The sequence below is a fragment of the Euleptes europaea genome, chromosome 9 (assembly GCF_029931775.1).
Source record: "Euleptes europaea isolate rEulEur1 chromosome 9, rEulEur1.hap1, whole genome shotgun sequence".
NCBI classification, from domain to species: Eukaryota; Metazoa; Chordata; class Lepidosauria; order Squamata; family Sphaerodactylidae; genus Euleptes; species Euleptes europaea.
In genome coordinates, this window is record NC_079320.1 from 70,079,014 (window position 1) to 70,101,396 (window position 22,383).

A 22,383-nucleotide genomic window follows, 5' to 3' on the forward strand; every position below is an offset into this window, starting at 1 on the left:
CTTTTTCAACTGTTTTTGTTTGGGGAACACTAAACTCATTAAAGTCACCCAAGCCTTTATCTTTTTGAAAGTCTTTGAAGTCTGACAATGGCATCAAAATTCTATTTGAGTCTATTTCTTTAGAAAAAAAATTATTTGTCTACACTGGCAGTTTGTTTCACAAACACAGCAGAAAAAAAATCACATATACCCCGTGCAAGATGGAAATGTCATGGCAATCAACTGGGTTTGATTTTTGACACAGATATTGTTCTTCCATTGGTGCAGACAACTATCTGGAACCTTTTAAAGTATCCAGTGTCGTCCAATATACTTTATTTAGTAATTTAGGTATTTTTACCCCCACTGTTTCCCCATCAAGAACAAAAAGTGACTTACCAAAAAAAAAAGTTGGTAATACAACTTATACCAAGAAACCAAAAGACAAAGAGTGCAATTTATTTTCCACTTGGGAAAAGAAATCAGTGGCTGGGTGTACAGTGTCTGGCTCATGCTACACAGCTGGAAAAAGACAGAGGAATACATATCTAACTGCATGTTCTGTCCATGAGCTCTGCATTTATGTACTTAGTACACTTTTAGCTTTCCAGTTGCAGACTCAAAGTGAGTTCTAATGACAGTTAAAACACAACCATGAAGACCACATTAAAACCTTTAATTTAATTAAACCACCATTCTGTCTGTTGGCTTTAAGATCTTATTGTAACGTACATCATATGTACAACTAGTAGGGGTTCCGATCTCCAAGTACTAGCTGGAGAGCTCCTGCTATGAAAACTGATCTCCAGGCGACAGATATCACTTCCCCTGGAGAAAATGGCCACTTTGGCAATTGGACTCTATGGCATTGCAGTTCCTGCCCTCCCCAAACCCGCCCTTCTCAGGCTCTCTCCCAAAATCTCCAGGTATTCCCAACTGGGAGCTGGCAACTAGTGCAGTTATACAACATACATGGAACTAGATTTGTTTCCCCACTCCTACGCGGGAAGCCAGCTGGGTGACCTTGGACTAGTCACACTCTCTCAGCCCCATCTACCTCTCAGAGTGTCTGTTGTGGGGAGGAGGTGATTGTAAGCTGGTTTGAGTTTCCCTTAAGTGGTAGAGTAAGTCGGCATATAAAAACCAATTCTTCTTCTTCTTCTTCTTCTTCTTCTTCTTCTTCTTCTTCTTCTTCTTCTTCTTCTTCTTCTTCTTCTTGCTTCCTGTGGATACCCAAGAGTGCAGGGTGGCAAAGCTGAAAACTCTGTGCCAATAAAGGAACAGACCTCCTGGCTATCCTTATTTTAGATAGGTGCTTTGATTACAGAAGATTTTTACTGGATCAGCTAACACAACCAACTATTCCACCATTGTGTTATCAGGAGTGACCAGCCAGATGCTTCTGTGAAGCTTACAAGAAAGGAGGAGACTGAATTTTGTAGACTGAGTGGCGCCGTTGGTTCTTCCTTCTGAGAAAGGAGCCTGTTAGCTTTTATTTTTGAACCAGTTTCTCATTCTCATGTCAAATTTTTCCCATTTACTTTTTCCCCCTGGGGTTGCCTTTCTGCATCAGCACATAGTATATAAACAGTTCAAAAATGGCATAAAAACAGCAGATCCGTGGCAGAATGAAAGCAAGCAGCAGAAGAAAAAGAGTTGGTTTGTATATGTTGACTTTCTCTACCACTTAAGGGATACTCAACCCGGCTTACAATCACCTTCCCTTCCCCTCACCACAACAGACACCCTGTGAGGTAGGTGGGGCTGAGAGAATGTGACTTGCCCAAGGCCACCCAGCTGGCTTCATGTGGAGGAGTGGGGAATCAAACCCGGTTCTTCAGATCAGACTCCACCGCTCCAAACCACTGCTCTTAACCATCAATGAACTCATTGAAAGTGAAGCAAAGTGAAAACAATGGTTTCATTGTGGTCATTGGTGATTCTCTGGTACCTTGGATTTTATGCCATTTTTATACAATGTATATGTTATATGCCATTTATGCATAGAAAGAACACTGGGGGAAATGTGTCCATGCCAACTTATGAAACAAAAATAATGAAAGCGGCCATATTGGATAATCCGTAGCAACAAGCATGGCACGAAAATGAGACTGCTTCCTAGTTGGCTAGCTTGTTGGCTGCTTCCTAGTTGGCTAGCTTGAGTGAAGGTCCTGCACTGACAATGCTCAGTGACGATCAAGAAAATCTGCCTGAAGACGCCAAAGTACTTTCACATTACAAAGATCTATTTCTTTCTGATGACCCATTTATCATGCAACAGAAGCTGGCCCAGCAAAAAAGTGTCAACAAACTTAGTATGTGTCTCCCATTCATCTCTGAATTTTGAACTTCGTGGGTTGTCAAAGCTTTCACCTTTGATTAATATATGTCCTCTGGAGTATTAATTTGTGTTTATGAAAGCATTTTGGGTTGAAATTGCTGTGCAGTGTTATGTTAAATGACCTTTTAAAATGCCTCAATAACTGAAAACTTTTCATGTTATTGATGTTGCTATTTTATTCCATCTTTAATGCTTGGGGTCAGTTCTCTTGCACCATGCCAACCTTGGTTTCAGACTCTTCTTTTTTTGTTCTCATTAAACTTCGCCCATTATTACAAACTGTGGCCAGTAACTATTGATATACACTAGAATTCTACCAGAGAGCACAGTATTTGTGGGAGTTCTGAGTTTCTGATACTGCTGTCTTAACAGAGCTACACCCTTTTAAGCCCATTGACTTTAACAGACTCAAAAGGGTGTAACTGTGAGTTTGTGTCAGTAACGGAGCTATCCTAAACTTGTTCACTCAGAAGTAAGTTCCATTGAGCTCATTGGGACTTACTCCCCCAGTAAGAATGCTGAGGATTGCACCCTTAATGTTTTCCATTATCCTTTTACACACGACTGTCATTATAATACAGAACGTGGGGATCCAATTCTGAAAGTGTTAGATATGGTTTTGAAGCCCATTATGAAGTTTAGTTCTACAGTTAAGTGCAGAGGCCTGAAAGCATGGAAGACCATGAAGAACCTGGAAATAAACAACTCGGAGGAAGCCATAGACTTTGTTCCACTGGCCCTACGCTATTTTCTACATATCTACTTACCTATCTACCTAGGTCTGCCTCTCTGTCTCTTTTTAATCCTCTTCTTCCAAGGAGCTCAAGGTGATATATAGAGAGAGTTGGTCTCTCCCTTTTATTCTCACAACAAAGCTGAGAGGTAATTAGTGTTGGAAGAGTTGCAATGTCTAGCGTGCAAAGGAACTGAGAAGAAGACCCAGACGGGGCGGGGTGGGGGGGTCAAGTGGTCAGCTAGTTAGGGCTTTCCACCCTTTTTTCACACCTCTTGTCTGTCCTTAGGTTGATATTCTTAGGGGTCAATTTCCTCCTTCTTCTCGGAAGTCATTCTACCCTCTCTCTCCCTCCTTAGCTAGATAGACAGCTAGAGGCTCCGTGTCTCTCAGCTTTCCTATCCTAAAATGTAGTTCCCTCAATAAAGGCAACTTTATCTTTAATCAGTGAGTCTGACCCTTCTCTGCATACTTAGCATACTCTGCCAACAATTAGTAGCCCAAGGAGACCAGGCAGACAAGATAATTCATAGAAATTGGGGTGCAATTGAGTTCCCCTCTCATTTACTGGGATCCTCAAGCTGAGTGTGTGTGTGTAGGGGGAATGTCTATGGAGCACAGGGGTGAGGGGAACTCTACCACCCTTACTTCTTCCCTGAATACTTTATTTTCTATCAAGACATCCCGTTGTGAGCCAGCATGGTGTAGTGGTTAAGAGCAGTGGTTTGGAGCAGTGGACTCGATTCTGGAGAACTGGGTTTAATTCCCAACTCCTCCACATGAGCGGCGGATGCTAATCTGATGAACTGGGTTGGTTTCCTCACTCCTACACATGAAGCCAGTTGAGTGACCTTGGGCTAGTCACAGCTCTCTTAGAGCTCCTACCTCACAGGGTGTCTGTTGTGGGGAGGGAGAGGGAAGGTGATTGTAAACCGGTTCGAGTTTTCCTTAAGCGGTAGAGAAAGTTGACATATAAAAACCAACTCTTCTTCTTCTTCTTCTTTGCTAATGAATGAGAAACTAAAAGCAACTGCAGGGGTTCATGTTTCTTTCAGGAACAAGGTGTGGCTGTTTTTGCACAAAATTACAATATGTTGAGATCTCCAGTTCTCAACCTATGATGGTTCTCTTAGCCATAATAAATTTGGTTTCACCACTCATTTCTTATGACTTTTCTTGCTGGTTTTGTGTGTTTACTGTTGGGTAAAGCCTTAACATACACTTCTAACCTTCCCCCAGTTTGCAAAGCAGGTGCAACCTATCACTTGATAGGAGCAAGACAGGAGAAAGACTTGATAGGAGAAAGCGGATTCTGTTCAGCAGGAACATCTGCAACACCCTATCAAACGCATACCTGCTAAGTCACTTTTGTCCCTCACTGCCCTGCCCACTTTCCAGAACTGACTGCAAACTGTCAGATCCAAATATTTTCCACATATTGGAAACTACTGCAGTCAGATTAGATCATTGGAGTAAAGAACGGGAATGATTTGGATCAGATCTTAATTCGTTGTTAACCAAATGCACACTTTGTTCTCCTCCACCGGACTCGGGCAGTCAATTCCTCACAGAATAAGGTGGCATCTACGCTGGCATGTGGGCAAACACCCTGGCATCCAGGCACCGCTGGCCCCTGCTGCCAGCACAGCCACACCGGCAGGGCTTTCCCAGAAGGGAAAGCCTGTGTCGTCATGGGGGGCGGCATTCCTGGGGGTGGAACTGCCTTTAGGCAGCTTCCACAGGCCTTTCACCCTGGGAACGCCCTCTTTTTGGGTGGTGCAACCTCACTGTTTTCAATGGGGCATTTTCCCCTCTCTTTCCTTTTTTAATTTTTAAAAATGCTTTCTTAGGCTCTGCAGCGGCCGGGAAACCTCTAAGGAGGTGGTGTAGCTGTGCCGCTCCCAGCCGCTGTGGATCTACTCCCCCCCCCCATTCAGGATTGCACTCTGAGTACTTAAGAAAGTTCAGGCTATTATTTCCTATCAGTTTGGTTATTTGGGGGAAATATTAAATTGGGATATTTCAATATCTCTACCAGTGGGTCAGTTCAGAAGATAATTCTCTATTAACATTCTTGTGCCAACTAAAGGGTTGTGAACTGCATTATAACAACCGCCCCCCTCTAAATTTGCCTCATTAGTAATCAGAGACAGTCTTGGTGATTTTGACCTTAGGTTCATGGTATCTTGAAATTGCTTATTTTTGCCTTGAAAAGCAAAATGCTGATTTCCCCTCCATGCCCTTAAGAATGTGACAGGGAATACTTTCTGATCCTCTGTGTTGCTTTGTCTAACACTTGCCTGCAGGCGGAACTATTATTAATATCTTGAGTAAACTTTAAGAAACTGTGTCAGGAGACTGTCATGCGCCGCTCCAGTGTGCAGAATGCAATATCATAATCAAAATAAAAGGACTCTTGGGATATGAGTAGATAGGCTGATTACTGAATAGCATTTTCCTCTTGTGTCTTTGGGGATTCAGGTAAGAAGAATGTGTCAACTTCAGCCTCTCCATGATTTTATTTCTCATTTTATTTAAAAAAAAAAAATTGTACCCTGTCTCTAAACAGAGCTTTTGAGGTAGCTCTGACATGAGAAAATAAAGGTAAAGAGCAAATATTGAGGTGAATGACCCACAATTAAAAAGGTAAGCAACTTGAGAACAGCTCTTGGAAAAACCCCTCCACAAAGTAACAAGAAAATCATAGGACTCAATGTAAACTATTGGGGAAGAACAAGGGGACCAGCTAATATGAATGTGGAAGGAAAGAAAATCAATCGAAATGAGATCAAGTCAAAAACAAATTGGAGGAAAGAATGATCAGAAAATCTTTTAAAAAGGTAGGAAGTTTCTTGGGAAAATGTTTGCTTGGCATCTAAAACTCAGTAATCTCAGCACCAGGTGAAATGATGAAGGGAAAGAGTTCAACAGTCAAGGTGTCACAATGGAGAAGGCCTTGTTTATCTACTTTGTGTGTGTGTGTGTGTGGAGTCATAGTTCAGTGATAGAGAAGATCCCAGGTTCAATCCCCAGCATCTGCAGTCAAATGGGTCAGGTAGTAAACAATGTGAAAGAGGTCCACTTGAGACCCTGGAGAGCTGCTTCCACCGAGAGTAGAAAATACTGCCGTTGATAGACCGGTGGTCTGATTCAGTATAAAGCAGCTTTGTGTGTACATTCAGCAGGTGTGGGTCATGTAACAGGACCTCGCTTGGAAGGTGTAGTTTACAGGCAGGTCTGTATGGGAGAAGTCCTTGGTTTGTGTCCGCCATGAAGACTTTTAATTAGATATGAGTTGCAAGTTCCCTACTTAGAGCTCAGTTCCCACAGCATGCAAGAAAGGGCTTAAACCTTCCCTCATGTTGTTTTCCCAATCTGAAATGGCTCCAGGGGGCTTTATTTGCCCATCTAGAGATACTGATAGGATACACACAGGTTTCCCCAAATAGGCTCCCTGCCAGTGACCATTTCAGGTCAGTAACTGGTATGGGGAAAGCTAAATAAAGCCCGGTCTCATCATTCATTGTGGTCCTAATCTGAATCATAAAGCCACGTGCCTGGGAATGGATCCCCCAGTGGGAAACTTTCAACTAACATTTGAATGAAAGTCCTCATGGGAGACCCCAACATGACCTGAGAATTTCCTATCATGTATGTTTGTTAGGCTAGGATGACAGAGCCCCAAATGTGAGAGGCAAGTTGCTGTCTTGAGACCAGTCTATGAATATCAGTTTTAAAATGTATCTTGCTCTGGAACTGACCTTTAAATGTGATTTGATAATACTATATGGCTATGGAGATCTTCAGTACATATCTGTAATGGGTTCCTTTTCAGTGGAATCCTGAGAAATATTACAGTGATTTTGGCGAGACTTATCTATATGATACTACATGTGATAAAGTGAGTTGTAGTCAGTGACAGCTAATTCTACAATAAATCTGTTGGTGTTTCAGATGCCACAAGACTTCTTTTTATTTTTACAACTATTACAGCTTGTAATTGGTTCGATTTCATTTAGAACGAGGAGAAATTTGTGCTTTTACTCAAGTTGATAATCATGGCTTTTAACAGAAGACGTTTTCTTACGGAGATGTTAAAGGGAACAAAGATACACTGAGATTTTGCTGGCATACATGACTTGCATACCTAATTTTAAAGATGGATAGATTTGGATTCAATTTCAGTGTGCCCTAACCCCAGATGGAACAATGAATTTTAATGGACAGTTTTAGGGACCGTTACATTTTTTCCAATCCTATTTCCTTGTCTAGTGAAAGAACATATTTTCTCTGGAAGGTTTTGTTTTTCTTTTTAAATATTCTACAATATTCTACTTTGATTATCTCAGTCCTAACCTTTTTTGGGGGGATGGCATGTCAAAGTTGTAATTGTTTTTACCAATGCCTAGTACATGTATCTGCAGAGGAAGGCACTGGCAAACCACCTCTGTTAGTCTCTTGCCATGAAAACCCCAAAAGGGGTCGCCATTGGTCAGCTGCGACTTGACAGCACTTTACACACACACAGTACATGTATCATGTACATGTACCATGTATAAACTTGTCCATTTCTTATGAAATCTCATGAGGCATTCTGGGAAGCACCTCATTCCTGAGCTGAGGCGTACGGGGACGGCAGGGAAGAGGCGCAGCGGCACCTCTTCCTAAGCCATGTCCTCGACGCCGTTAAACCACATCACAAGATGTCATTGTTCCGCTGTACACTGCATTGGTCAGGCCGCACCTGGAGTATTATGCGCAGTTCTAGAGGCCTCAGTTCAAAAAGGATGTGGACAGAATGGAGCGGGTTTCACGGCTTTTTTTTTGGTTTAACTGGGGCTTCTCGCCCCATTGAAAACAGCGAGGCTGCGCCTGCAAATAGCAGGCTCAGCAACGCTGTTCCGGCCACTGGCACAAGTGGCCGAAAGTGGGTAGGAAGCCGACTAAACAGCGGCTCCTCCCCCTGCCCTACCCCTGAAAACCCCCCTGCGCCGGCGCGGCCTCTCCATGCTGTTGCCGGTGCCACGGAGAGGCCGCGCCGGCAGAGGGGGAAGGCGCAGTCCCACGGCGCTCGGCCGTCGGTGGGACTGGCCTCGCCGCCGGTGTGAATGCGTGTAATCGCGAGATTACACGCATTTACGCCAGCGGTGAGGTCACGCCACCTCCTACCGACTTTTGGCCCGATTCTCAGGAATGGGCTGTAAGGGCATCACTGAGGAAGAGGGAAAGAATATGATGGTCCTGGTTTGCGTGATAGGGCTACCGCCGTTTTACAGCATCCAAACTCCATTTTGGCAACCTGGAAATCAGTGTAACTCTTTCTGTCAGAAGAAGGTGGTTTCAGCAGTGTGACGCCCTTTCTCCACTCACACAGAGTGCATACCACCCTCTATAACCTCTCTCTCTCAGGCTCAGGGTACACGTTAGGGTGGCCAGGTCCCTCTTTGCCACCAGCAGGAGGTTTTTGGGGTGGAGCCTGAGGAGGGCGGGGTTTGGGGAGGGGAGGGACTTCAATGCCATAGAGTCCAATTGCCAAAGCGGCCATTTTCTCCAGGTGAACTGATCTCGATTGGCTGGAGATCAGTTGTAATATCGGGAGACCTCCACCTAGTACACGTAGGTCAGGATGTCACACGCGCCATCCTTCCGTTCTGTTGGAAGGAATGGACTGTGCAATGTCGCTTAATGCTAGCACAGGCCTTGGATCTACTGGGGAGGGCAGTGGAGAGTTAGTTAGTATAGGAGTAGATAGGACCTTTTTCCTTTTAACCACTCCCACTGCTGTCCCTACAATAAAGAACTTCTATTTCTTTTCTAAAGTTATAAGCCTGAGTGTGAACTTATTCCTCAAGCAGCCAAACTATAGACTTCTGCTGTGCACAGACTCAGCTCTGCTTTCAAGTTCTCACCTCTTTTAAAATAGAGAGAGAGCCATGACCATTTCACATCTCAGGTCCTCTCTCTCTCTCTCTCTCTGACTCACAGAGACATCAGCAGTCAGGGGAGCCCACCCCCCTTTAATAACAGACTGAAATAACGCATTACCAGGCACTGAGGGAAGAAAAGCACTTCTTTGTTAGGGGCAGAGACTCAGAGGTGGCTCACAGATGGAGGCAAAATTCTTCATTAATTATAAACTCCCTTAAAACAGGAGCCCTCTCTCTCTTTTGTAATATGTTTAAACAGTACCGTGAGGCTCAGAGAGTAAAAGCAAACCTCTTCTTCCATTATTAATTGCTGCACACAACAGCAGCCCAGAGACACAATGTTACAAAACTCTCTAGCCATTTATGCAGGGTCTATTTTGATGCTCGCTCAAAGCTCGTTTTTAAAATAAGACCTTCAAAATGCCTATTCACGGTCCTGATGCAAAAAGAGAAATTCCACCCCCCCCCGTTTGCCTGCTCCTTTGTTCCTGTTTCCATAGCCATTAGCAATCACTGTTTGCATAGCTAACGTGCGGCTGTGATTTTCCATGCTTCCTTGAGGGGATTCTTCGAGGCAGGGGCGGAGCAAACACAAAAGGTCACATTAAAGGGGCTCTTAAGAAATGCGAAGCAGGTATGTGCCGGCTTCGCAGTCACTGCCTGAATGACGGTTCAGCGTGAAAAACTTAAAAAAAAAATGCAGGGCACTTCAGCCTGGAACGCGCTGCTAATTACCAAGCATAAATGGCCTCTTATTCATGAGCACAGGCAGGGCACTTCACACACATGGCACTTCCTCTCTAATACATAGGGTTGCCAACCTCCATGTAATAAATTATATACTTTTCCAAAAAGGTGATTTATAATTTTAAATATCAACTTATAATTTCCAAAACACTTCTGTCAAAACAAAGCAAACTATACGAGGTTTTGCAATTTATCCTTGTTTCGCATATCAGCTTCATCCGAAGTCTGTTGCGAAACAAGGATAAATCACGAAACCTTGTATAGTTTGCTTTGTTTTGACAGCAGCGTTTTGGAAATTATAAGTTGATATTTAAAATTATAAATCACCTTTTTGGAAAAGTATTTATTACATCAGGTTCATAGTGGTCTGTCTGTCTGTCTATCTATCTATCTATCTATCTATCTATCTATCTATCTATCTATCTATCTATCTATCTATCTATCTATCTATCTATCTGCTTTGGATAGATATATAGTATAGTTAATAGTTGGAGATCTCCCCCTAGGTAATAGTTGGAGATCTCCAGGTAATAGTTGGAGATCTCCCCCTATTACAACTGATCTCCAGCTGATAGAGATCAGAGAAAATAGCCTCTTTGGCAATTGGACTCTATGGCATTGAAGTCCCTCCCCTCCCCTCCCCTCCCCAAACCCCACCCTCCTCAGGCTCTGCCCCCAAAATCTCCTGCTGATGGTGAAGAGGGACCTGGCATCCCTACTAATACATGTGGAACCAGCGGCCCAACTATCCGCCTGTTTGGTGAGTCAACTTCTGTTGGTGGCTTTCTGGTAGTATATTCACAGCCTGGACCAAGGCCTTGATTTTCTGTGGGATGACACCTTGTTGCTTACTCTTGCCTGGTGCCACTGGCTCTTCTGCTGCCACCTGCCTATACCTGTTCACCAATTGAGTGAGCCAGGAGAGTGAACCATCACCAGTCAAAGATGCTTGTAGTTTTCTTTCTCCTACTATCTGCCACACCATCAATCCTGGGAAGAAGCGAGGGGATTACTCAGTGAGCAGGTGAGGGTATCCAGATGACCTATCAGCCAGGTTCCTGCTCACCATACATAAGGCCCATGTTGGTGAAGAGGTCCAGCTTTGCACTATGGCCATGTATAGTACCTAGGGTTGCAAACCTCCAGGTACTAGCTGGAGGTCTCCTGCTATTACTGTCAGGCCTTGGCTACTAGCTGGAATAAGGCTCTTGACATGTGTCAAGTCCTGGCTGCATGACAAGGTTTTGGGTTCCCATGCCTGCAATCCATGTGTATAGCTCCGCTTATCCTGTTTACCACAGATGTGCCAATGTTATGGCTTCCCTTCCTGGGAAGCACTTATCTCGGAATGCTTTCACTTTGTTTCACTTTCTCAGCCTAGAATGCTTTTAAACTGTAACCAGCATGCATAGAGCCATTAGCAGCCTTACCCGCGTGTAAGGCAGTCAACTTCTTCTATCTGTCTTTTTGCTCCTAATAAAGTAGCATTGCTTAGGATCACCTGCCTGGGCGTGTGTGCTTATGGGATGCTAGGGATAGATGCCTGAGTCTGACAATTACAGTTGATCTCCAGCCGATAGAGATCAGTTCACTTGGAGAAAATGGCCACTTTGGCAATTGGACTCTATGGCATTGAAGTCCCTCCCCTCCCTCAAACCCACCCTCCTCAGGCTCCACCCCAAAAACCTCCTGCCGGTGGCAAAGAGGGACCTGGCCACCCTAACAGTGCACTACTTGGGATTTGCAAGCCAGAGCTGTATGCCAAGCAGACCCATGGGGTCGTTTTTTAAAAACATTGATGGGTGAGAAAAAAAAATAGTTTTTGTTTCTTTTGTGTGACAACGGGTAAGTCAGACAGTGGGACCAGGTCAACTCCACTTTATTCCCACTGAAGTGAATGGAATAAAAACTACCTGGATTGAGAGTTTGCTGATTTATTGGAACTAATAATCCGGCTGGTCTACCTCCTGACCATGCTCATATTTATCTCCGCATGCTCAGACTGCAAAATTTGGCACCCTGACGTGAAGCTTTCTGTGCCTTTCTTTCAAGAGGTGCTTGCTAACCATTACAACGGGATTGATCTAATCAGCTTTTCTACTAGTGAAAAATGGTCCTCTTTGGCCACCAATAAAGCCTTATTCTCTTTTTCTGTAGGTTAGTATGGGCATTACACTTCTCACCCAGCTGGCTCATGCTCTGTTTCCTTTCCCTCTCATGGGTAACTGACCTCCTTTCAGAGCAAACCATGATTAGCATTATTTTAACACTCGCCACAATTAAAAGCAGAGTTGCTGTTCCCTGCTGAATTGTAATCCGTCTTGAAAGTTTTACAGACTGTTAGAAAATGAAGAGAGTTTACAGCACTTAACAGTTCACAGTCTAGAGTTATCTGCGTCTCAGAGGCATTGTTGTCATTCCCATACTCTAACATATGAAGTACATATTCCTAAATTTGCATGCAGCTTTTGGCTTTCATTTCCTCTGTTTACTGCAGGGCTTCTAAAAAGGCTATGTGAACTCAATTTTGCATTTAAATTCCGGATAGAAGCATTTCAACCCATCTTTGTTGTAGATTCTTTTCTTCTTCTTTGTTTTTTTGTAAAGATCCTTTAATTTTCTGGCTGTAAAACAGGAAATCCAAAATATAAAGAGCAAATTTCAAATGCTAGAAGGCAGAAGAAACACATTTATTTCCATGCTGCATCAGTAATGACACAGATACTGCCTATAAATCTACCTTTCCCCCTACTGTGATTGTGTCTTAATGGGCAGGCTCTTAAACCCTGTGCCTCATGCATCATTAGTAGAGCAGTCTAACTCTAAAAGGCAGCTCTGGCTCAGAGTCAATCCCAAGAGGAATGGCAGGAAGAACTTTCCTGTTTACAAGGAGATGCACTGAAGCAGAATATAATTTTGTTTGGATTCTGCAGCATGAATTGGTATTGTGTTAGCAATCAAAAAGCCTTCTGATCATGTGGTACAAGTAAAGCATCCCACATTTATTTATTTAAAACATTTATAAGCCCCCTTTTTCTCCCAGATAACTGAGGCTCGAGATGGGTAACAACAATAAAAGCAGTACAAAAAATACAGTTTTAAAAATGGCAACATTAAAACCATCATCAGCAGGGAGCTTTAACATTCTGTTGGGTCAAACATTAGCTTGGCCTCTTGATTGTTGGAGTCCATTCCCACTTCCACTTCTTAAAGTTGCAGCTTGTTGAGACAGAGTTAAGCTAGAACTAAATGTGACACTTGCAGCCACATGTTGCATTCTCTCTCCTCTCTCTCTGTAATATTCAAATACATCATCATATTTTTTACTGCTTCCCAGCAGCAGCTGAGAAAGGGGAGCATGGTACATTAAGCATTTCCATACCTACACATTATAGGCAGTGGAAGGGCATCACAACATAAGATCCCTGTTTTTCAGGAGCAATTCAATGCTCATTATCACATCTGGTTCTAGCCTGAGGTTTACTCATTATTTATTTACTGTTTATACATTGTTACTACTGTCTTGAGAACTGAATCCACTAAAAGGATGGGACAGAAGTGTTTCAATAGATAAAATATGAGTGTTGTATCTCCAATATGATACCTGGGATTGCCCATTCACACATGCAAGCCTGTGTGAATCAGCCCAAATGAACACGTGAAAATAGCCATGGAGCAAATCTGATGCCTGTCCAGGATGACATTACCTGAGATCTCTCAGACAGAATGCCTCTTCTGAAAGAAAACAGTGATGCACCTCACAGGATTGTTGTAATTATGGTTGTGCATATCAATATACCTGAACTGAAGATAACCTGAAATTAGCTGTTTCAACAATATTCAGGTGTTAGGTTGACCGAATACCAAAACCTGTGACCTGCCTGAAGCCAAATAGGCAATTCTCAAAAAAGCCAAATAGATATTCGGGTAGATATATAATATTCGGCTTTTTCGGGTTTTGGCTAGTCATCTTTGCTCAGATGCACAGCTCTGTACTTTCTCCCATTTTCTATCTTTGACTGATTTTGTTAGGCCCCCATTGTTAGGGCCCTTTTGAAGTAGAGGTTGTGTAATTGGAGCCAGCTTGATCAGACCAAACTAGTCTAGAAGGGTTATTATAAAAGACGGGGCTCACCCAGTCCCGACAGGAGGGATATATTCTCCAACTAAAAAACAGCTGCTTCTACAGCTACTTACTGGGCTTTTGAAGAAGACTCCTCACCCATGCGGATGAGCAGTCTCCTTCACAAGAGCTGCCTTGGTCATGACTTCGGCTGGCTCTGATATCAAACCCCCCAAAAACCTGTTCTCAAACTGAAGGTCACCCTGAGTAGAGGCTTTGTTTCCTCACACTGAAACCATCTCTTGAAATCAGATTTTTTAATGACTATAATAAAGGACTGTTCACAGGATGTCGTTTGCCACCAAGAGAAATGTTTTCTGTGCCTTATTTTTCCTGCATTTAAGCCACTTTCCTCAGTTTGGAAGCTAATTTGCATGGACGTCATGCTATGTGCCCCAGATACGAAGGGAACCCCCAGAGTTTGAGGCGTCAGCCTGCCAATCAGCTCTTTTCCCCGGTCCTCAGCAACACTGACCTTCTGAACCTGAAACCCTATTGACAGCTTGGCTCACAAATGCCTGGAGGATGGGGGTGACCCATTTGAAGGCCCATAAAATTGGACCCCCGGTCCCAAAGTTCACCAAACTTCATTCTCCATCTAAGGAGAGTCCCTTGCAGCTTTGCTGCAAATTTGGTGACTCTACCTCCAAAATTGCCTCCACAGGAGCGTCGAAAAAATCCCCATAGACTATAACGGACCCGAATTTTCTTTAGTAAACCCGGAAATAAAGCCGAAATACCCCTTTACTGCTATGGGTATTCTGCTTATTACGGGTTTACCGAAAAATTTAAAAGAGCTGCAGCAATATTTGTGAAAATAGAAAGTTAATGTAAAGACAAGTCATGAGACTATCATAAGGAAAGAAGTAAAGAACGGGAAGTAAATTAGCTAAATGTTGAAGTGCTTGTGTGGGTGTCTATGTATATGTACAATGGGATTGCCAACCTCCAGGTGGGGGCTGGCGATCTCCTGGAATTACAACTGATCTCCAGGCTTTATAAATTGCTGATTTATTTGTTTGTTTGTTTAAACCATTATTCCACTTCTCCTGGAGAAAATGGCTGCTTTGCAAGGTGGACTGCATGGCATTATACCCTACCAAGGTCCCTCCCCTCCCTAAAACCCACTCTCCCCTCCCTAAAACCCACTCTCTCCAGGTATTTCCAAATTCAGGGTTGGCAACACTGATATATAATATGCATAACTGTTTATAATTAAGAAAGTGTTGAGTAAAATACATTCACAGTGCATCAGACATGAAGAGTGCACCTGTAGAAACTTCCGATTTGCAAATACTTACCAGGGGCCATTTCCTACTCACATAACCAGTGATTTGTCAAGACCAATATTGCCTGAGTGACAGCAGCTCTCCAGGGTCTCAGGGTCTTTCACACCAACACCCAGTTCTTCTGATTGGAGATGTCAGGGATTGAACCTGGGACATTCTACATACAAAGCAACCGGTCTACCATTGAACCATGGCCTGCCCCAAGGCAGTTGAACAAGAAGACATTTGTGTGCATTTTAAAGAGAAAAGGCCTATTTCTAAACGCATCCATGGTATGTGTATGTTATGGTATAGTGGCTTTTAGCTGTTTAGATTTCCCATATGTCGAGGAATCTTAAGTAAAATGTAGAGATTAGTCTTGTTTGCCTTGTTCAGATCCCAAAGCAGCCATTGTCTCTCTTCCTCTCTGACTAGCTGACCCTAATACATATGGATTCGAATTTAATTAGCATGGGTAACTCTTCCCCATTTGTGAACATTTGCCATTTGGTGTCTATTATTGCCACTGTGAATAGTGATAGCTCCATGGGTTCCAAATGGTTGCATTTAATAGCTAAACTATTAATTTGATAGTTTTCCCAAATGCTGTTTTGTACCCCAGTGCGAAAAATTTCTAAGAATAGGCCCTCATTTTGCCCAGAAAGGATGTTTGTTCCCAGGAAGCTTGCATAATATCATCAGACTACTGGCTGGACCAAGAAAAGAAACCATCTCTGGCTTTGTAAGACTGACACAACCGCTTGGAACTTGTTTTAATGCATTCATGATCAGAATTCTTCCTTTCCATATGCTGCTTTAACTTTTAGTGATGGATGAACAATTTGTATCTCTTCTTTTGAAAATAGTTAAACAGATCCGTTTAGGTGTATGCATATATGTTTGTGTGTGTTGAGAGAGTGTGTGTTTTACTGATTTTTATTACAAACAGATCCTACATACTGGAAAGTCAAGTCCTGTGAATCAACCAAAAAAAGAGGGAGAAAGGTTAACTCAACCTGAAAGTTGAATCAAAACAAAAGGGTTGAGCTGAACAATGCTAAAATAATAACAAATATATAAGTTTTAATATGGTGTGCAGTATTGCTAAAAACACAGGTCATATAGTGTAGGCTAACTATTCCCAATAAAGCATAGAATCATAGAATCATAGAGTTGGAAGGGACCACTAGGGTCATCTAGTCCAACCCCCTGCACAATGCAGGAAATTCCAAACTACCCCCCACCCCCCCACAGTGACCCCTACTCCATGCCCAGAAGATGGCCAAGGTGCCCTCCCTCTCCCTCCCATCTGCCTAAGGTCATAGAATCAGCATTGCTGACAGATGGCCATCTAACCTCCAGGGAAGGAGACCTCACCACTTCCTGAGGAAGCCTGTTCCACTGAGGAACCGCTCCAACTGTTAGAAAATTCTTCCTAATGTCTAGACAGAAACTCTTTTGATTTAATTTCAACCCGTTGGCTCTGGTCCGACTGTGTAAAAAAGGTAAAGGTCCTCTGTGCAAGCACCAGGTCATTCCTGGCCCATGGGGTGACGTCACATCCTGACGTTTCCTAAGCAGACTTTGTTTGCGGGGTGGTTTGCCAGTGCCTTCCCCAGTCATCTTCCCTTTACCCCCAGCAAGCTGGGTGCTCATTTTACCTACCTCGGAAGGATGGAAGGCTGAGTCAACCTTGTGCCGGCTACCTGAAACCAACTTCCGTTGGGATCGAACTCAGGTTGTGAGCAGAAGCTTGGACTGCAGTACTGCAGCTTACCACTCTGCACCACGGGGCTCCGACTGTGTATGTGTTATAAATACTGTATTATAAATATATATAACACATACACAGTTGATGTATATCCATACAATGACCAAACTAGGACCAGACGTGTTTCGTCTTCATATAGGCCACCCTCAGTGGTCATACATAAAATTGTAATATAGTATACACATCCTAACATATTCAATCTCATAATTCAAGGAGAAGAATATATAAAAGCCCTTTTGTTTTATGTGGCTTCTTGTAAAAATATTTATTCCATGTATATTAGAACATGGCTCACATCTCACACCTTGTATATAATGTCAGGCTTCTAAGGATGTGTATACATCAACAAGCATAAAAGACAGAATGGCCATTGGCCCATCAAGGTCATTCTGTTATTTCAACGTTGTTCAGCTCAACCCTTTTGTTTTGATGCCAAGCCCTGTGCCTTTCATTCATCCACATCATGGACATATTGGGCCCATTATCAATGTCATCCTCTTTTTCATTAAGTCGTAGAGATTTGTATGTTAAACGAGTAGCAGGTGGCTTCGTAACATTTGCTGAATTGGCAGGAAACATAACTACTCTAAAGGTAAAGGTCCCCTGTGCAAGCACCGGATCATTCCTGACCCATGGGGTGACATCCCGTCCCGACGTCTACCAGGCAGACTTTGTTTATGGGGTGGTTTGCCAGTGCCTTCCCCAGTCATCTTCCCTTTACCCCCAGCAAGCCGGGTACTCATTTTACCGACCTTGGAAAGATGGAAGGCTGACTCAACCTTGAGCCGGCTACCTGAAACCAACTTCCGTTGGGATCGAACTCAGGTTGTAAGCAGAGCTTGGGACTGCAGTACTGCAGCTTACCACGACACTACACACAAAGTTTTGAAAGGTTCTTTATTATTAATTAAATTCAGAATCCACAGAGCCCTCGACAATGTCTTTTCCTCGTAGTTCATATCAAGTGGCTGCCTCAAACACAATAATGGGCTTTGCATATCACAACCAGCCGGAGCTCTAAAGAACCAATAATTTGAACGTATATCCTCTCTTTCTGTTTCTTTTAAATAGCAATCTATCAGTTTTATCCCATACTTCCCCTAGGGAATTCAGGGCAACAGATATGACTCTCCCCTCTCATCCTCACATCAGTCCTTTGAGATAGGATAGACAGAGAGAGCGTGACTGTCCCAAGATCAGTAGGGACTTAGTTCCCGGTCTCCCTGGTCTGACACTCTGTCTACTATACCACACTGGCTCTAACTGCTATACCTCACACATCCCTTTTAATATATCAGGGAGCAAATTCAAATACTTTAGGGTCCATTTAAAAAGGTGAAGGTGTGCAAGCACCGGGTCATTCCTGACCCATGGGGTGATGTCACATCCCAACGTTTTCTAGGCAGACTTTGTTTTTATGGGGTGGTTTGCCAGTGTCTTCCCCAGTAGGGTCCATTTGTGTGTGTGTAAAGTGCCATCAAGTCGCAGCCGACTTATGGCGACCCCTTTTGGGGTTTTCATGGCAAGAGACTAACAGAGGTGGTTTGCCAGTGCCTTCCTCTGTATAGCAACCCTGGACTTCCTTGGTGGTCTCCCATCCAAATACTAACTAGAACCGACCCTGCTTAGCTTCTGAGATCTGATGAGATCAGGCTATTTAGCTTATTGCAATGTCCATGTCTAAGTTAGGAATCAGAAACTCACCAACCTTGGTCCAAATCTGGTCTCCATTTACGAAGGAAAAGGCATCAACTGGAGTCAATGTATTATTTTCTCCACTCCTCTGATGATCCAGTAAAACTAATTCCTACTATAGGCTCAAGTGTGTGACAACAAGCAGGAAGGACTGCAGGGGAGGTCTCAGTCTGAAGGACTGAAAACCAGTGATTTAATGGTTCACTAAATGCTTCCTTGTTCTTTTTTGTGCTTCCTTTTACTGAGAACAAGAAGCCCTTCCCCACCACACTCAAACTGAAACACAATTTTCCTTCAAGTTGTTGTACTTCCAAAGCTAATGACAGAACGATGTTTACTGAAACCCTCTCAGTATATTTTTGTACAGTAAAATAAACAGCACACTTCTCCTGAGCCCATTAACAAGTGGGGGGTTGCAGAGTATGGTCATTGTGTTCTCCTGGGGTGATCTTTAGTGTGGTAACAATGGGGGAAAGAATGGGTGAGCCAAACATGTTTCTTCTGGCCAAGTCTGAATCCAGTGGCTGCTGCAGTAGGGCTTATGGGGCCCATGAGGGCCATTCATTGGGTTGCCAACTTCCAGGTGGTGGCTGGAGATCTTCCACTATTACAACTGTGCTCCGGGCGACAGAGATCAGTTCACCTGGGGGAAATGGCTGCTTTGCAGGGTGAACTCTATGGCATTATACCCCATTGAAGTCCCTCCCCTCCCCAAACCCTGCCCTCTCCAGGCTCCACCCCCAAATTTTCTAAGTATTTCTCAAAATGGAGCTGGCAACCCTAGCCATTCATCCTGGCTGGCTCCGGGGTTATTGTAACTTTCCAGTCCACCACTGTTTACTATAGAGCTTGACCATCTGGAAAGAACAGAGTATCCTTTCAGAATACAGGATGATTACGATCAGGAATCTACAAAAAATATTCTATAAATCTGATTAAATGACCTTTGGATTTGCATATTTGATATCAGCCAGTTATTTCACCACCCTGACCTGGATGATCCAAGCTAGCCCTATATCAGAAGATCTCAGAAGCTGAGCAGTGTCAGTCCTGGTTAGTACTTGGATGGGAGACCACCAAGGAAGTCCAGGGTTGCTACACAGAGGCAGGCAATGGCAAACCATCTCTGTTCATATATTGGCCTTGAAAACCGTATGGGGTCTCTCCATAAGTCAGTTGCAACTTTATGAGGAAGGAAGTATTTCGCTGTGTCTTCTCAGCAGTACCTGAGGGATCATGCCTGGTTAGTAAGATGATTTTAGAGGACAATCTGGAGCTGAAAAATTATCAGAGGGGAAAAGGCAAAGCTGTTCCCCTCCTGTTTCACAGAGGCCAGTAGACTTCTGAAGCTGCATATGGTTTAAAGAGACAAGCAACTGAAGAAAGTAATGCAAAAGTTTATCTCACAGGGCTTCAGGAGTGGACTCTGTTTTTCATCTGTTCAGGCTTCTACCTCTGAATCACTCCCCAAAGAATCTGAGAACCTGAACACAACTTAGCTACCAAGAGCCACAAAATGTCCCCAGACTTTTTCCCCCACCATGCTCCCCTTCCAGAATTCAGACCCAATCTCAAACATCATATGACAGCAAAACACATCCCTTGTTCAGGTCCCTGGAATTTTGCCCTCATAGTACCCCCTCCCCTGCCAGCAGCCCCATTTCCACTGACCCTGATTTTCCTGTTATGGGATTCAGAGGCAATATCAGCCACAACTGTGGCGCTGACAATTAAGCGAGTTACTCCAGAGTAGGGTTGCTGAGGTCCCTGTGACCAGTCCAGTGAAAGCTGCTTAAGTGAGAATAATGACTTTATTTGAAAGTGTTTGTGACATATAAAACTTTGTAGAATTTATGCTTACAAGCGAAACAGAATATCTGCTGCTGACGCTCCAAATTTTTTATTGTTTGCAACTCTCTTTGCAGCATTTTTTTTAAAAAAACTTTGTAGCGGAGATTTCTGCTGATGCCATTCACCGAGTCTGAATCATTATGTCTGATCTCCTGGTTTCCTTCTTCATTATCAAATTCTAAAAAGCTTTCGTTGGCTTGGGTTCAGGTGCCCATCAGAGCTGCAGAAATCCGTTAATGGCATGTCCATTGTGTTTCCTCAGGTTAGCAAGATTCTGTTTGGCTTTCTTTCAAAAAAACACTGAAAGAAGAAAGGGACAGCCCCCGTCAGTCCTGCTCCCCATAGCCTTCTTAAACTTTGCAAGTCCCCGAAATGTTGCCGAGGTGGTCATTTGCACCGCAAGGGCCATGTTGTTATTAGATTCCTAATACTCCCTTAAGAAAAGGCAAGTTAAAAAGCTCTGGTGACCCTCAAAGGGAGAAAAGAATTTGCACTATCCACAGTTTTCCAGTGACTCACCTGCTAACCATTATGAAAGCTTATCAGAGAATAAGCTTTTTTTTTTTGCTAGGTTCACAGTGTGCCACCATGTCAATTTTTTTTTTATTTTTTTTTTGCGGATAAGGCAATGGAGGCTCAGATTGGCTGCAAGTGATTGCAGCAGGAAGGCAATGAAATTTTCATAAGGCAGCAGCCTTACTGATGAGTAGCCAATAGTTATTTCTAGAACAGAAGTGTACGCAAGTTCAATTAATCAGGAACAAATATTGAGGCAGTTCACACAGAGAAATGTGAAGAAAGTTACTTCCTCTTGGTTACCGGCCCTGTTTACATTATCGGCGTATAGGTTTTAGGCCACATTGGCTATCATGGCTTCCCCCAAACTAGGTGCATTGGAGGTGACGACTTTCAGGACATCACTTACTGCTTCAGAAGAGGAAGTGATGCCATGATGCTCTAGGAATTTCAAAACAATATATAGAGATTTTTTAAAATTCCTAGAGTCTCATAACATCAGTTCCTGTTCTGAAGTAGGAAATGATGCACAGGCATTGACCAACCCCATTTTTCTTTCCCATTTACCTTCCACTGTTCCACTGAGTAAGGATGGAGAACAGGGAGCTTTGCCAGGAGGACCCTTGCCATAATTGGGATATTGGCAACCCCACCCCAAACAGCCTTGGGGTCTGTAGTTTGGTGACATGTTGAGAATTCTCTGATAAAAATCTTTGCCGCTTACAGAGCTACAGCTCCCAGTAAGCATTCACTCTGAAACCACTTGAGCACTGCATGCTCTGAGCTTCAGGAGATAGCCATGTTTGAGACCAAATGAATCCTTAACAATATATTTCTTGTGATGTGGTGTTGGACAAGGATGTATTTTATCTCTCTATCTCTTCAATCTATATGCAGAACATATCATGAGGAAAGTTGGATTAGATTTAGATGAAGGTGGAATGAAAACTGGTGGAAGGAACATTAACAATCTGAGATGTGCAGATGTCACCACTTTACTGGCAGAAAATAGTGAAGACTTGAAATTACTACTGATGAAGGTTGAAGCAGAAAGTGCCAAAGCATGGTTACAGCTGAACATCAATAAGACAGTAGTAGTAGTAGTAGTAGCAGTAGTAGTAGTAGTAGTAGTAGTAGTAGAAGAAGAAGAAGAAGAAGAAGAAGAAGAAGAAGAAGAAGAAGAAAAGCCGCACTTTCTCTACCACTTGAGGAAGGATCAAACTGGCTTACAATCTCCTTCCCTCTCCCTCCCCCTCCCCCTCCCCACAGCAGATACCCTATGAGGTAGGTGAGGCTGAGAGAGTGTGACTAGCCCAAGGTCACCCAGCTGGCTTTGTGTGTAGGAGTGGAGAAACAAATCCACTTAATCAGATTAGCGTCCGCCACTCATGTGGAGGAGTGGGGAATCAAACCCGGTTCTCCAGATCAGAGT